Source organism: Prionailurus viverrinus, chromosome B1, assembly GCF_022837055.1.
Source record: "Prionailurus viverrinus isolate Anna chromosome B1, UM_Priviv_1.0, whole genome shotgun sequence".
NCBI classification, from domain to species: Eukaryota; Metazoa; Chordata; class Mammalia; order Carnivora; family Felidae; genus Prionailurus; species Prionailurus viverrinus.
Genome location: NC_062564.1, coordinates 103,178,512 through 103,195,547, shown reverse-complemented (window position 1 = coordinate 103,195,547; position 17,036 = coordinate 103,178,512). Strand labels below are relative to the sequence as shown.

General features: G+C 36.7%; 1 non-coding gene across 1 annotated transcript; it reads left to right on the top strand.

Moving 5' to 3' along the window:
- The first annotated feature begins 14,822 nt into the window (after positions 1–14,822).
- On the top strand, positions 14,823–14,925 carry LOC125164977 (U6 spliceosomal RNA). The gene has a single exon (XR_007151888.1). It is a non-coding gene; the product is annotated as a U6 spliceosomal RNA (small nuclear RNA).
- The last annotated feature ends 2,111 nt before the right edge of the window (positions 14,926–17,036 follow it).

Sequence of the window (17,036 nt, the reverse complement as noted above, 5' to 3'; positions counted from 1 at the left end):
TGTTAACTATACTGGAATTAAAATTTTTAAAAATTTAAAAATCTGAAATCAGTGCCTCTAGACTCTGACTAGCTATCTCCTCACACATTTTACCTTTTTTTTTTTTTTTTTTTTTTTTTTTACCTATTTCTAAAAAAAACATGTTATTGTAGAGGTCTCCAATCTGGTTAACAAAATTCAGCACATTAAATGTTCTAATTGATCTGACTTATCTTTTTTTTTTTTTTTTAGAGACAGAGCATGAACGGGGGAGGGGCAGAGAGAGAGGGAGACACAGAATCGGAAACAGGCTCCAGGCTCCGAGCCATCAGCCCAGAGCCTGACGCGGGGCTCGAACTCATGGACTGCGAGATCGTGACCTGGCTGAAGTCGGACGCTCAACCGACTGCACCACCCAGGCGCCCCTATCTGACTTATCTTACTAAGGATAATAAAACAGTTAAGTCAATAATAATTAAATCTCTCTTCCTATATCACCAGGTCTTTAGGAAAACATAGCCATAGGAAAGCTAAGAAAGAAGGATCAAGAACAGCTAGTGTTCAGTGCCAGATTGCTCACTGAGTATGTATTCACACAGAGGATATTCTATAAAAGATCTGATGGAGGCCTGTTCACAGGATCTAGCTGCTGTGATTGACTCCACATCTGTTCAATTCTGATGATGCCTTGAGTCATAACTGTACACTTCCCACCCTCATACATTAGGTAACCATGTCAGCAAACACCCTGCAGAAGGAACCAGTAACAAATCATATTCATATTCTATATCCCTTCCAAGAGAAAGATATTCTGCTATTATAGAAACCCTTCCCGGCTTAAGCATTAGAAAGGAATTACTTCAGATATACATGAATATTTAACTGAAATGAAGTACAGGTATTAAAATAGCCCCAAGAGCTACTCATGGAATTACACAGCCATTACCAACCAAGGAACCTATCCTCTCTAGCTGTTTTTGGTACGGAATTTTTAATTTCTCTTTCTCTTGAACTTTCCACCCACCTGTTTCATTGTTTTTTTTCTTTTGTGGATTGAAGTTTTCTGTTATTTTCATGTACATGCTGAGGGAACCTTCTATGACTCATAAATGTCTGAGATACCTAGTTTCTTTCGCTTTCAATTTCAAATTCATTAGTGATAGAATTCAATAAAGCAGCTAGCATCCGGCATTCATCTCTGGTCCAATAATTTATGGTCATAGAAATAGGGTTTCATAATGCATAATGGCAGCTGGGACTCATCTGTAGGTTAGCAGTAGCTCATAAATAATGGATGTTTTATGTGGGAAGACAACCCAGAAAAGTATATACTGAGACGTAGAAACCTGCGTCAATGTGAAATTTTAGGCTTACTTACAGTTAAAAAATTTAAGATGATAATACCATGTAGTATTGTCTTATAGGCTGATATAAATATCTGATTTACATATTTATGTCTATATCAATTGATCTAGGTAGGAATACCTATGTGATCTATACTAGTTATATATTATCTATACCCACCAATTGATCTATATAGAGATATATACTAGATAGATATATCTAGTATAAATATCTATACAGATATGTCAATAGATAACATATATCTAATATAGATCATATCACAGTTGCTTCAAGTTCATTTCTTTTTCCAGTTAAACCAATTCCAAGGACCCATTCAGAGGATTCTTTGTGGTAATCCTGTAGTGGGTGACTAATACCACCCCAGAGGAAAGAAAAGCCAATTATATATGCAAGGACTGGCAATGGCAGTGTCAGGCAACCTTGAAGCACTTGATACAGCTTGGTAGCTGATAATCGTGGTGCCCTCTTAGGAAGCATCCTTTCTTGGCTTGATCATTATCACAGAGATACAGAGCTTGAAGTAGCAGAGTAAGAGTTTTAAAGAAGCTTGGAAAGAACTACAATGTACCGGGTGCTACCCAGTGCAAATAGAAATGTAAAGAGCCCCTTCTATGCGGGCATGCATCTAATTCAGGACAAAATCACTTAGAAGAAGAAGAAGCTCTTCCATCAAGCTTTACATCATACAGTACATCAGGTGAACATATCAAGTGACTTTCTACTTGAAGGCTCTTTTGTGCAACACTTGCTGGATATAATTTCTGAAGAAGAAAGTAAAACTATTATGCAGTCCATACTTTGCCTTTGGTCCACAAGAATGATTCTTCAGAGAAAATTTTGTGACATTTGTTATTTAAGTTGAAATATACCACATGTCAAAATTAAAATAAATATGAATATTTGATATTAAACAAAATTAAAGGCATATAAATATATCAGTAATCATATTACATGCAAATGAAATAAAACTCCAAGACAAAGTTTGCCAAGCTGGGTTTAAAAAAAAAGGCATATGTGGGTTATACAACTAGATTACAGGGTCTATCCATCAGGAAGAGCTAACAATTATAAATGTCTATGTGCCGAATATGGGAGCCCCAAATATATAAAACAATTACAAACATAAGCAACCTTATTGATAAGAATGTGATAATTGCAGGGGACTTTAATACTCCACTTACAACAATGGATAGATCATCTAGACACACAGTCAATAAAGAAACAAGGGCCCTGAATGACACATTGGGTCAAATGGACTTGACAGATATATTTAGAACTCTGCATCCCAAAGCAACATAATGGATCGAGTGCACATGGAACATTCTCCAAGATAGATCACATAATGGGTCACAAAACAGCCCTTCATAAGTATACAAGAATTGGCTTGAAATTAACCACAGGAAAAATTCTGGAAAACCTCCAAAAGCATGGAGGTTAAAGAACACCCTACTAAAGAATGAATGGGTCAACCAGGCAATTAGAGAAGAACATTAAAAATATATGGAAACAAATGAAAATGAAAATACAACAATCCAAACGCTTTGGGATGCAGCCAAGGCAGTCCTGAGAGGAAAATACATTGCAATCCAAGCCTGTTTCAAGAAACAAAAAAAATCCCAAATACAAAATCTAACAGCACACCTAAAGGAACTAGTGAACAGCAAAGACACCCCAAACCCAGCAGAAGAAGAGAAATAATAAATATCAGAGCAGAAATAAACAATATAGAATCTAAAAAAACTGTAGAGCAGATCAACGAAACCAAGAGTTGGTTTTTTGAAACAAATAAACAAAATTGACAAATCTCTAGCCAGTTTTCTCAAAAAGAAAAAGGAGAGGATCCAAATAGATAAAATCATGAATGAAAATGGAATTATGACAACCAAGCCCTCAGAAATACAGGCCATTATCAGGGAATACTATGAAAAATTATATGCCAACAAACTGGACAACCTGGAGGAAATGGACAAATTTCTAAGTACCCACACACTTCCAAAACTCAAACAGGAAGAAATAGAAAGCTTGAACAGACCCTTAACCAGCGAAGAAATTGAATCAGTTATCAAAAATCTCCCAACAAATAAGAGTCCAGGACCAGATGGCTTCCCAGGGGAATTCTACCAGACATCTAAAGCTGACTAATACCTATCATTCTCAAGCTATTCCAAAAAATAGAAAGGGAAGGAAAACTCCCAGACTCATTCTATGAAGCCAGCATTACTTTGATTCCTAAACCAGACATAGACCCAGTAAAAAAAGAGAACTACAGGCCAATATCCCTGATGAATATGGATGCAAAAATTCTCAATAAGATACTAGCAAATAGAATTCAACAGCATATAAAAAGATTATTCACCAAAATCAAGTGGGATTCATTCCTGTGCTACAGGACTGGTTCAACATTCACAAACCAATCAATGTGATACATATTAATAAAAGAAAAGATAAGAACCATATGATCCTGTCAATCGATGCAGAAAAAGCATTTGACAAAATTCAGCATCCTTTCTTAATAAAAACCCTTGAGAAAGTCGGGATAGAAGGAACATACTTAAAGATCATAAAAGCCATTTATGAAAATCCCAGAACTAATATCATCCTCAATGGGGAAAAACTGAGAGCTTTCTCCCTGAGATCAGGAACATGACAGGGATGTCCACTCTCACCGCTGTGGTTTAACATAGTGTTGGAAGTGCTAGCATCAGCAATCAGACAACAAAAGGAAATCAAAGGCATCAAAATTGGCAAAGATGAAGTCAAGCTTTCACTTTTTGCAGATGACATGATATTATACATGGAAAATCCGATACTCCACCAAAAGTCTGCTAGAACTGATACATGAATTCAGCAAAGTTGCAGGATACAAAATCAATGTACAGAAATCAGTTGCATTCCTATACACTAATAATGAAGCAACAGAAAGACAAATAAAGAAACTGATCCCATTCACAATTGCACCAAGAAGCATAAACACCTAGGAATAAACCAAAGATGTAAAAGATCTGTATGCTGAAAACTATAGAAAGCTTATGAAGGAAATTGAAGACGATATAAAGAAATGGAAAAAATTCCATGCTCATGGATTGGAAGAATAAATATTGTCAAAATGTCAATACTACCCAAAACTATCTACACATTCAATGCAATCCCAATCAAAATTGCACCAGCATTCTTCTTGAAACTAGAGCAAGCAATCCTAAAATTCATATGGAACCACAAAAGGCCCCGAATACCCAAAGTGATTTTGAAGAAGACCAAAGCAGGAGGCATCACAATTCCAGACTTTAGCCTCTACTACAAAGCTGTAATCATCAAGACAGCATGGTATTGGCACAAAAACAGACACATAGACCAATGGAATACAATAGAAACCTTAGAACCAGACCCACAAACGTATGGCCAACTAATCTTTGACAAAGCAGGAAAGAATATCCAATGGAAAAAAGACAGTCTCCTTTACAAATGGTGCTGAGAGAACTGGACAGCAACATGCAGAAGGATGAAACTAGACCACTTATTACACCATTCACAAAAACAAACTCAAAATGGATAAAGGACCTGAATGTGAGACAGGAAACCATCAAAACCCTAGAGGAGAAAGCAGGAAAAAACCTCTCTGACCTCAGCCATAGCAATTTCTTACTTGACATATCTCCAAAGGCAAGGGAATTAAAAGCAAAAATGAACTATTGGGACCTCATGAAGATAAAAAGCTTCTGCACTGCAAAGGAAACAGTCAACAAAACTAAAAGGCAACCAACGAAATGGGAAAAGATATTTGCAAATGACATATCGGACAAAGGGCTAGTATCCAAACTCTATAAAGAGCTCACCAAACTCCACACCCGAAAAACAAATAACCCAGTGAAGAAATGGGCAGAAAACATGAATAGACACTTCTCTAAAGAAGACATCCAGATGGCCAACAGGCACATGAAAAGATGCTCAAAGGCTCTCCTCATCAAGGAAATACAAATCAAAACCACGCTCAGATATCACCTCACGCCAGTCAGAGTGGCTAAAATGAACAAATCAGGAGACTATAGATGCTGGCAAGGATGTGAAGAAACAGGAACCCCTCGCACTGTTGGTGGGAATGCAAACTGGTGCAGCCGCTCTGGAAAACAGTGTGGAGGTTCCTCAAAAAATTAAAAATAGATCTACCCTATGACTCAGCAATAGCACTGCTAGAAATTTACCCAAGGGATACAGGAGGGCTGATGCATAGGGGCACTTGTACCCCAATGTTTATAGCAGCACTTTCAACAATAGTCAAATTATGGGAAGAGCCTAAATGTCCATCAACTGATGAATGGATAAAGAAATTGTGGTTTATATACACAATGGAATACTACATGGCAATGAGAAAGAATGAAATGTGGCCTTTTGTAGCAACGTGGATGGAACTGAAGAGTGTTACGCTATGTGAAATAAGTCATACAAAGAAAGACAGATACCATATGTTTTCACTCCTCTCTGGATCCTGAGAAAGTTAACAGAAGACCATGTGTGAGGGGAAGGAAAAAAAATGGTTAGAGAGGGAGGGAGCCAAAACATAAGAGACTCTTAAAAACGGAGAACAAACTGAGGGTTGATGGGGGGATGGGAGAGAAGAGAGGGTAGGTGAGGGGTGTTGAGAGGGCACCTGTTGGGATGAGCACTGAGTGTTGTATATAAATCAATTTGACAATAAATTTCATTTTCAAAAAAAATTAAGAAAATGTATACAATAAATAGTATAAATTGAAGAAGTTAAAATAGAATAAAAAATACATTTCCAAAAAAATTAAAAATTAGTAAAATATTTTTTAATTTTATATGAAAATGGAAAATATTTTTTCTTTCTGTATCCAAGAATAAGAAAAGAAAAAAGAAAACAAAAAATTAATAGATGGACCAGCAAACAGAATGAAATCTAAATGAAATTGCAACCCTTAGAAGTCAAACTATGAAGCACTTTAGAATCTGTACACTAAGGAGGCAGAGAGACTTGTGGTCCTCCTCTAAGGCTTGGTTGGCACAGTTGGACAGGGCTTAGTATAATGGCTCTGCTCTCCACCCGGTGGTGCTGCTTAGCTTACTGGGGTGGAATGGTGGGGTGCGGATATGCTTATCTGTGCATGCACATGAAAGGTGAAAATGGCTTCATCTAGCTTCCCAGTCTCTAGCATCAGAACTCTGCTCTACACAACTGGAAATCAAGCATTCCTCCTTTGTCTCTGGCTTTTGTCCACTCCTCACTTCTACACTGTCCTCATCCAAGCTGTCAACCTGACATGTAGCACCTCCCTACCAAAATTTATCCCAGGTGGGGCTGTTTCCAAACCCCTCACATCTGAGGGCCCTGCAGCTTGGATCTGCCCCAACCCTCTGGAGGAGGGTCTCCCGAAGCTATGGCCACATGCCAGCTTGCCCCCAGGAACATTCCTGTGATCATGCTGCTGTAGAGGCTCAGAGAAAGTTACTAGATGCTGACTTGCACCAGAATAAGTTCATCTGATCATGTAGCAGCAGTGTTTTAGGGATTATGGTAAATCACAACACACAACCCATGTAAGGTTTCACCGCACCCTGGAATTTTTGTTCCAATACCAGCAGTCATGTTCTCTGGGGCCTGCTGGGACCTTTGCCCATGGGGAGGCCCTATGGCCTCTACCAAATTCCCTCCTAACAGGGTGGCAGGGGAACTGCTTCTCCCTGTGGGTCCCGCAGACCCAAGCACCCCTCAGACTTTGCTGCTTGCTCCTGGTGATTTGCCCTTCCCACCAGAGCACCGCCAGGTATCAGACTGCAGAATTTATGATGACACTCTGCTGTTCGTAGAGTCCTAATTATATTGAAACTCTCTCCTTTTTTCTTTCTCCCTTTACTGTTCAGGCACTTGTGGGTACTTCCACTCTTTCTCTTTCTCTCCTGCCATTTTCAGGGCAAGTGCTTTTCCTATACTCTCCCCCTTTCTCTATCCTCTCTCTGCAAATACCACTCCCTACCCTCCATGGCTTCTCTCTCCCCCAATTCACATTTCCTCATCATGTACCTACTGAGTTCTGTGGCTTAAGTTATGCAGATTGTTGTGCTAATCCTCAGATCAATTTTCTAGGTGTGCAAAATGCCTTGATGCTGATCTAGCTGCATTTGAGAGATGAGAGAAGCAGAGAATTTCCATGCTGCTCTGCTATCTTGCCCCACCTCTGAAAATCTTAAGCATGCTCCATGCTTAGTATGGATCCTGACATGGGACTTGATCCCATGACCCTCAGATCATAACCTGAGCCCAAATCAAGAGTCCTATGCTCAAATGACTGAGCCACCCAGGCACCAGTAAGCATTCTTTAATAAGAATAAAAACTTCAAGGCATTGAAACATATCTGGTATTTATTTGAAATTAATACAAAAATAGGGGCGCCTGGGTGGCGCAGTCGGTTAAGCGTCCGACTTCAGCCAGGTCACGATCTCGCGGTCCGTGAGTTCGAGCCCCGCGTCGGGCTCTGGGCTGATGGCTCAGAGCCTGGAGCCTGTTTCCGATTCTGTGTCTCCCTCTCTCTCTGCACCTCCCCCATTCATGCTCTGTCTCTCTCTGCCCCAAAAATAAATTTAAAAAAAAAAAAAAGAAATTAATACAAAAATTTAAAATATATACTAGAAAATCACCTCATTATTTTGAAAACAGGTATATAAAAGGAAAGAATCAACCATTCTCTTTTATATACCTTTGTCTTTTATATAAAGCCCATATACAAGCATATTTTACTGCACTTCACTTTATTGTACTTTGTAGATTTTATTGTTTGTGTGTGTGTTTGCTTTGTTTTGTTTATAAATTAAAGGTTTGTGACAACCCTGCATTAAGCAAGTCTTTTGGCACCATTTTTCCACTCTTTGCTCACTTCATGTCTCTGTGTCACATTTTGGTACTTATTTGGTAATATTTAAACCTTTTCATTATTATTATATTTGTTATGGTGATTTGTGATCAGTCATCTTTGATGTTATTATTGTAATTGTTTTAGGGTGCCACAAATATGGCCATATAACATGGTGACTTGACTAGACAATGTTATATGTGTTGTGCCTGCTCATCAGCCATCCTTCCCTGTTTCTCTCCCTATCCTTAAACCTCTCTTTTCCTAGAGACACAATATTGAAATTAGACTAATTAATAACCCTATAATGGCCTCTAATTATTTAATTAAAAGAAAGAGTCACACATTTTTCTTTAAATCAAAAGCTAGAAATGATTAAGCTTAGTGAGGAAGGCATGTCCAATGCTGAAAAAAACTAAAAGCTAGTCCTCCTGTGTCAGTCAGCCAAGTTGTTGATGCAAAGGAAAGGTTCTCAAAGGAAATTAGAAGTGCTACTCCAGTAAACACTCTAATGATAAGGAAGTAAAACAGCCTTCCTGCTAATACAGAGAGAGTTTTAGTGGTCTGGATAGAGAATGTAATCAGTCACAACATTCCCTTAAACTAAGGCCTAATCCAGAGCGTCTCTAACTCCCTCCAATTTTATGAATGCTGATTGAGGTGAGAAAGCTGCAGAAGAAAAGTCTGAGACTTGCTGAGGTTGGTTCATGATATTTGAGGAAAGAAGCTATGTCTATAACAGAAAGTGCAAGATGAAGCAACAAGTGGTGATGTAGAAGCTACAGCAAGTTATCCAGAAGATCTAGCCAAAATAATAAATGAAAGTAGCTACACTAAAGAAAAGATTTTCAATGTACATGAAACTGTTCTACTGGAAGATGATGCCATCTAGAACTTTCATAATTAGAGAGAAGTCAATGCCTGTCTTCAAAGTTTCAAAGGACAGGCTGACTTTTTGTTAGGGGTTAATGCAACTGGTTGCTCATTTAACATTTCAAAAATCCGTGGGCTCTTGAGAATTATGTTAAATCTACTCTACCTGTGCTCTACCAATGAAACAACAAAGCCTAGATGACAACAAATCTATATACAACATAGTTTACTGAATATTCTAAGCCCACCCATTTTGAAACCTACTGCTCAGGAAAAAAAAAAAGTCCTTTCAAAATATGACCACTACTGACAATACACCTGGTCACTCCTCTGATGGAGAGGCACAATGAGTTTAGTGTTGTCATGCCTGCTAACACAACCACCCATTCTGCACCCAGGGATAAGGAGTAACTTTAAGTTTAAAGTCTTATTATTTAAGAAATACATTTCACAAGTTTGTAGCTGCCAGAGATAGTGATTCCTCTGGTGGGTCTGGGAAAAAGTAAATGGAAAACCTTCTAGAAAGGATTCATCATTCTAGATGCCATTAAAAACATTTGTGATTCATGGGAAGAGGTCAAAATATCAACATTAGCAGGAGTTTGGAAGAAGTTAATTCTAACTTTCATGGATGATTTTAAGGGATTCAAGACTTCACTAGAGAAAGTAACTGCAGATATTGTGGAAATAGCAAAAGAACAAGAATTAGAAATGGAGTATGAAGATGTGACTGAATTGATGCAAGCTCATGGTAAAATGTCTACAGAGGAGGAGTTGCTTCTTATAAATGAGCAAAGGAAATGGTTTCTTGAGATGGAACCTACTCCTGGAGAAGAGGTTATGAAGACTGTTGGAATGACAACAAAGGATATAAAATATTACATAAGCTTAATTGACAAAGTAGCAGCATGGTTTGAGAGAATTGATTCCAATTTTGAAAAAAGTTCTCTAGATAAAATGGCATCAAACATCATCATATGCCACAGAGAAATTATTTGTGAAAGGAAAAGTTAATCAATGTAGCAAACTTTATTGTCTCATTTTGAGAAATTTCCACAGCCACCCTGACCTTCAGCAACAACCCTGCTTAGTCAGCCACCGTCTACATCAAGACAAAACTCTCCACAAGCAAAAAGATTATGACTTTCTGAAAGCTCAGATGATGATCAGCATTTTTCAGCAATAAAGTATTTTTTAATTAAGGTGTGTACATTCTTTTTTTTTTTACATAATGCTGTTGCACACCCAATAAGCAACAGTATAATGTACATATAGCTTTTATATGCACTGGGAAACCAAAAAATTCACTTGACACATTGTGGTATTTGCTTTATTGCAGTGGCCTGAAACTAAACCTGCAGCATCTCCAAGTTATGCCAGTATCAGAGTAACCAAAAAGTTAATAAAAATTTCTCTTTCAACTGATAAAGATTAAATAATAAAACTTGAATATCATAATTTTGAACCTCTAATGAATATGATCATTAATGGCTAAAATTTGCAAAAAGAGTGATGAAATATTATATACTTCCTGAAGGAAGTATAGACCACCAACTGAAACATAGCCTTGCAAGAACAAGGAACAGAATCTGAATCTAATCAGTTTAGAGAAATTCAAGGGACAAAGAAATATATTCAACTACATGAAGTGGATGCAATCAATAAACATCAGATCATGAGAAACTTCTAGGAACAAAAAACTTAGTTTCTTCAAAAACAAAAACATTGCAAGTAAAAAAAAAACAAGATGTAGGAAAAACATAGATTAAAAGAGACTTAAGATATTTATCAACAAAATATATGTGAACCTAATTTGGATCCCAGTTCAAACATTTACACAATATATACATATATATAACTGGAGAAATAGGAACACTGATTGGCTATTTGAGAGTATTAGGAAATTAAATTTTTAAAAAACTAACATATTTGTAGATGAAATTATATCGCATCTTAAATTTGCTTCAAAATAATTTAGAAGGATTGTGGGTGGGGTACAGCTAAAACAAAATTGTCCATTAATTGGTAGCTACTGAAGCTGGATGATGAAACCATCAGTTCACTATACAGTTCTCTCCTCTATATATGTTTGGAAATTTCCATATTAAAAGTTAGTCATAAGAAAAGAAATGGTCATAATTCAACAATAGAACTTGGGGGACCCAATGCACAGTTGACTTTGTCAGTTTTGTAGATGTTTGGACTTCATGAACCAGCTTAAACTAGTGCCAAAGTAAATAGTTAAATAGAGAAACTTACTGTGAAAAAAAGGATGAGAAGGGCATGACAGGACAAAATACACTGCAAAATGCAGCATAGACACATACCAAGCAGAAGAACAAAAGATGGCTACAGGAGACTGAACAGGATGTTCAAGGATCTTGGAATAAATAAGCCCTTGGTAAATAGAATTTCTTACCCTGTAATAATGTAATAGAAAAACCCTATGTCTTTTCAACATTCAGGGACTAATCACCTAAAGGCATTAGAGTTTTGCTAAGTGCTGTGGAAACAAGATCACAAAATAACCTCTGCCTGCAGAATGGAAGTAGGAAAGACACTACCACCACTTTAAGAGAAATACAGTAAGTGCAAAGCATCATAACAACTCAGAGAATAAAGTAATGAAGTTTTGCCAGAAGAGTGAAGACTGTTTCAAAGCAATAGTTGAACTGTTCTTAACGAATCAGAAATTCACCAGAATGATAGAGATGAAGAACTGTGTAAAACTTCTCATTTATTCAGGTTAAAATATTTTTAAGTGAAGTAGGTAAAGTATACAATTTTCCAATATACAAATTTTGTTTAAAAACATGTTCTCATAATATTTCATGTACATAGTAAAAATGCAAGCAGTAAATAAGACCATAAAAAAAAAGTAAAATGTTGTTATGTGGTGCCCTATATACTACTCAGTTTCCAGAGGTCACCACTTTACACTATTTCTGTTTTAGGTTTTTTTTGTAGATTCTCAGTAACTCTAAAATGTTACTGATATTTCTGCTTATTGATATATCAACTTTTAAACATATTAGTTGATTTCCTACTGTGAAATGTGAATTAGCTCACTTAAAATTCTATTCACTTATTGGCTATGTTCTTTTAAGTATTCTTTTCATAATACTTTAATGATTGTAACATACACCCTCATCTTATTACATTCAACCCTAAATTAGTAAGTCCTTTTATCACTTCCTAAACAGTTTAAGAACCTTAAAACAGTTTAACTCCACTTACCGCCACCCTTGATTTTTGTACTATTATTATATATTGTATTTCTACATGTGTTAAATGTATGAAACATTATTCTTATTGTTTAAAGCCATCCATAGCATTGTATTTATAAAAATACCCTTTTTGATGCTCTTCCTTCTTTCATGAATCTCTATGATTCCATCTAGTATATTTTCCTTCTGCCTGAGTAACGTCCTTGTAAGAGCAAGTCAGCCAGAAACAAATATTTTTTCTCTATATATACCTCACTTTTGAAAAGTATTTTCACAAGGAATAGAATTATAAGTTGGCAGTTATTTTCAACATGCTAAAGATGACAATTTATTGTATTCTAGCTTAATTGTCTCTGTTTAAAATTCAGTTGACATCTTAAATGTTTTTTTAAAGTTTATTTATATGTTTTGAGAGAGAGCGTACACGAGCAGGGGAGGGGCAGAGAGAATGGGAGAGAGAATTTTAGGCAGGCTCCGTGTTGTCAGTGAAGAGCCCCACATGGGGCTCCATTTCACAAACCATGAGATCATGACCTGAGCTGAAATCAAGAGTCAGATGCTTAACCAAATGAGCTACCCAGGCACTCCTTAACTATTTCTTCTTTGAAGGTATCTTTTCTTCTACCTTTGGCTTCAGAGATTTTCTCTTTGTTTTTAGAAGTTACACTGTGATGTACCTGCCTACAATAATTTATACTTGGGATTTGTAGAGCTTCTTGCTAATTTGATATTTATGTGGAAAATTCTAGGCCAGTTTCTCTTAAACATTGTTATGTCCTATTTTCTCTCTCCTCTCCTTAAGAAGACCTGCTTTTACATGTTGACCTTGACACTGTTTTCTACATCTCTTGTGCTCTTTCCTAAATTGTATATCCCTTTTTACTTTCTATGCTTAAGTCTGGGTTCCTTCCACTGGCCTCTCTTTAAGTTCACGAAACTTCTTTTCTGCTATGTGTAATCTGTTAGTGAATCTATATATTGAATTATTAATTTCAATTTTGATAGTTTTATTCCAGTATTTCTATTTATTCTGTTTTATAGCTTCTGGGTCTCTGTTAATATTCTCCTTATTTTCCCCCCTATTTTCTTGATTACCATAGTATCTGAAACATCTATATTGTTTCTTTCTAGGTTACCAAGTTTTTGGATCTATTCCTTTTATGTATGCATTATAATTTATGAATTGATACAAGACATAGTATATTAAAAATTTCATTAGTTTGATTACATTTTCTACCATTAAGCAGAAAAATTATAAGCATATTTCCCCTAATTTTGTTAAGGACTGGCTTGTTGTTTTGTTAGGACAGGTGTATTTTACTAGTGCCAACCCTGGGTTGAATATTGCCCATTTCCCACCACCAAATTCACGTCTGCCTGGAACCTCAGAATATGAGTTTATTTAGAAATAAGATCTTTGCAGATTTAGTTAATTAAGATATCTTACTTGGCTATAGTGGGCTCTAAATCAAATGAGTTGTATCCTTATAAGAAGGCCATAAAAAGATACAGACACACAGAGAGGAATGCTATGTGAAAACAGAGGCAGAGATGGATTTTTGGTCTTTAGGCCAAGGAACACTGAGGATTGCCAGCAACCACCCAAAGCCAGAAGAAGCAAAAAAGTATACTCCCACTTCTGAAAAAGCCTAGCCCTGCTGACACCTTGTTTTTAGACTTCTGACATCTGGAAATGTGAAAGAATACATTTTTGTTGTTTCAAGCCACCCAGTTTGTGGTAATATGTTATGGCAGTCTTACAAAACGAATGCATGCCCTAACTTCTATGGGTTGCCCTTCAGTAGATCAAATCAAAGCCTGAGGTTTTTATGGAGGTTACCCTTCCTAGGGTTCTCTTGCCCCAGCACTATGTGGCTGCTAAGATATTTGCCTGGGGCTTTAGCTTCTTAGTTACTACTTTCTACTGCAGTTACTTAGAGTCTTGCCCTTCACCTGCACAATTTAAGAGTTGGAGAATGTTCTGAGAGAAGACTCCACAGATACTTTGAGGCTCTCTTTCCTGTGCTGCTAGCCTTATTAGGATTTTGCTCCTCAAGTCCTATGTACTTTATTCTCCCACACTGCTAATTAGCCCATGTACCCAGGTAAAATCTTTGGAGTTCAGTATGGAAATATATATTCAACAAACAGATGGTTGACAGAAGGGTGGGGAGTGTGGGGTTGGGCCAAATAGTGAAGGGGAGAGGGAGATACAGTCTTCCAGTTATGGAACGAATAAGTCATAGGACTAAAAGGCACAGCATAAGGAATACAGTCAATGATATTGTAATAGCAATTTAACAGGACAGATGGTAGTTACACCTGTAGTGCACATAGCATATACACTTGTTGAATCACTATGTCATACACTTGAAACTATTATAACATTGTGTATCACCTATACTGAAATTTCAAAAAAAGAAATATTCAAAATTATTTTTCCTCAGTACTTTGGAGGCATTAGCCCACTATTTTATAGTTTTCTGACATGAAATTTTGTGCAAAAAACAAACAGTGCTTTGGCAGCACATACACTAAAATTGGAATGATACAGAGAAGATTAGCATGGCCCCTGTGCAAGGATGACATGCAAATTCATGAAGTATTCCATATTTTTAACCTTTATTAAAAATATTTTTCTTCAATTTTTCCTACTATATTTTTTACTTTTGTGTAAATTTTTTAAATTCTATTTTACTTCCTTTATTTCATTTTAGTCTACTTCAGTGTATTCATTTTTCCAAATTTTTAAATAATTTCTTTTTTTTCCTTTTTTTCCCTTTTTTTTCTCTAATCTATCAAGCCACTTTCAACACCCAGATCAAAACACACCTGGGATCTAGCATCATTTATTCGATTTTTGTCTACATGTGTATTTGTTTTTAACTTTTTAATTTTAATATTTTTAAATTTTAATTTATTAATTTTAATTTTTCCAGCTCATTAACTCCTTTTCTCCCTTCAAAATGATGAAACGAAGAAATTTACCCCAAAAGAAAGAGCAGGAAGAAAGGACAGCCAGGGACTTAACCAACACGGATACAAGCAAGATGTCTGAACCAGAATTTAGAATCACGATAATAAGAATACTAGCTGGAGTCAAAAATAGATTAGAATCCCTTCCTATGGAGATAGAAGAAGTAAAAGCTAGTCAGGACAAAATTAAAAAATGCTATAACTGAGCTGCAATCTCTAATGGAGACCATGGCAGCAAGGATGGATGAGGCAGAACAGAGAATGAGTGATATAGGGGACAAACTTATGGAGAATAATGAAGCAGAAAGAAAAAAGGAGATTAAGGCAAAAGAACACAATTTAAGAATTAGAGAAATCAGTGACTCATTAAAAAGGAACAACATCAGAAATATACGGGTCCCAGAAGATGAAGAGAGAGAAATAGGAATAGAAGGGTTATGTGAGGAAATCATAGCAGAAAACATTCCTAGCTTGGGAGAAAGACACAGACATCAAAATCCAGGAAGCACAGAGGACTCCCATTGGAGTCAATAAAAACTGACCATCATCAAGGCATATCATAGTCAAATTCACAAAATACTCAGGCAAGAAGAGAATCATGAAAGCAGCAAGGGAAAAAAAAAGTCCTTAACCTACAAAGGAAGACAGATCAGGTTCACAGCAGACCTATCCACAGAAACTTGGCAGACCAGAAAGGAGTGGCAGGATATATTCACTGTGCAGCCAAGAATTCTCTATCCAGCAAGGCTCTCATTCAAAATAGAAGGAGAGGGGCGCCTGGGTGGCACAGTCGGTTAAGCGTCCGACTTCAGCCAGGTCACGATCTCGCAGTCCGTGCGTTCGAGCCCCGTGTCAGGCTCTGGGCTGATGGCTCAGAGCCTGGAGCCTGTTTCCGATTCTGTGTCTCCCTCTCTCTCTACCCCTCCCCCGTTCATGCTCTGTCTCTCTCTGTCCCAAAAATAAATAAACGTTGAAAAAAAATTTAAAAAAAAATAGAAGGAGAGATAAAAATTTTCCCAGACAAACAAAATTTAATGGAGTTTGTGGCCACTAAACCAGCCCTGCAAGAAATTTTAAGGGGGACTCTCTGAGGAGAAAAGATTTAAATAAATAAATAAATAAATAAATAGCAGAAGCAACGAAGACTAGAAAGGATCAGAGAACACCACCAGAAACTCCAACTTTACAAGCAACATAATGGCAATAAATTCATATCACTCAGTACTCACTCTAAACGTCAATGAACTCAATGCTCCAATCAAAAGACATAGGGTAACAGAATGGATAAGAGAACAAGACCCATCTAGTATATGTGCTGCCGAAGCAAGCACAAGAACAAGACCCATCTATATTGTGTTTACAAGAGACCCACTTTAGACTGAAAGACACCTTCAGATTGAAAGGGGATGGGGAAACATCTATCATGCTAATGGTCAACAAAAGAAACACGGAGTAGCCATACTTATATCAGACAATCTAGACTTTTAAATAAAGATAGCATCAAGAGGTGAAGTATCAAAAAGCATTATGTCATAATTAAGGGGTCTACTCACCAAGAAGACCTAACAATTGTAAACATTTATGCACCAAATGTGAAAGGACACAAATATATAAATCAATTAATCACAAACATAAAGAAACTCATCAATAGTAATACAATAATAGTAGGGGACTTCAACACCCCACTCACAGCAGTGGACATATCATCTAATCAAAAAATTAACAAGGAAATAATGTCTTTGAATGACACAC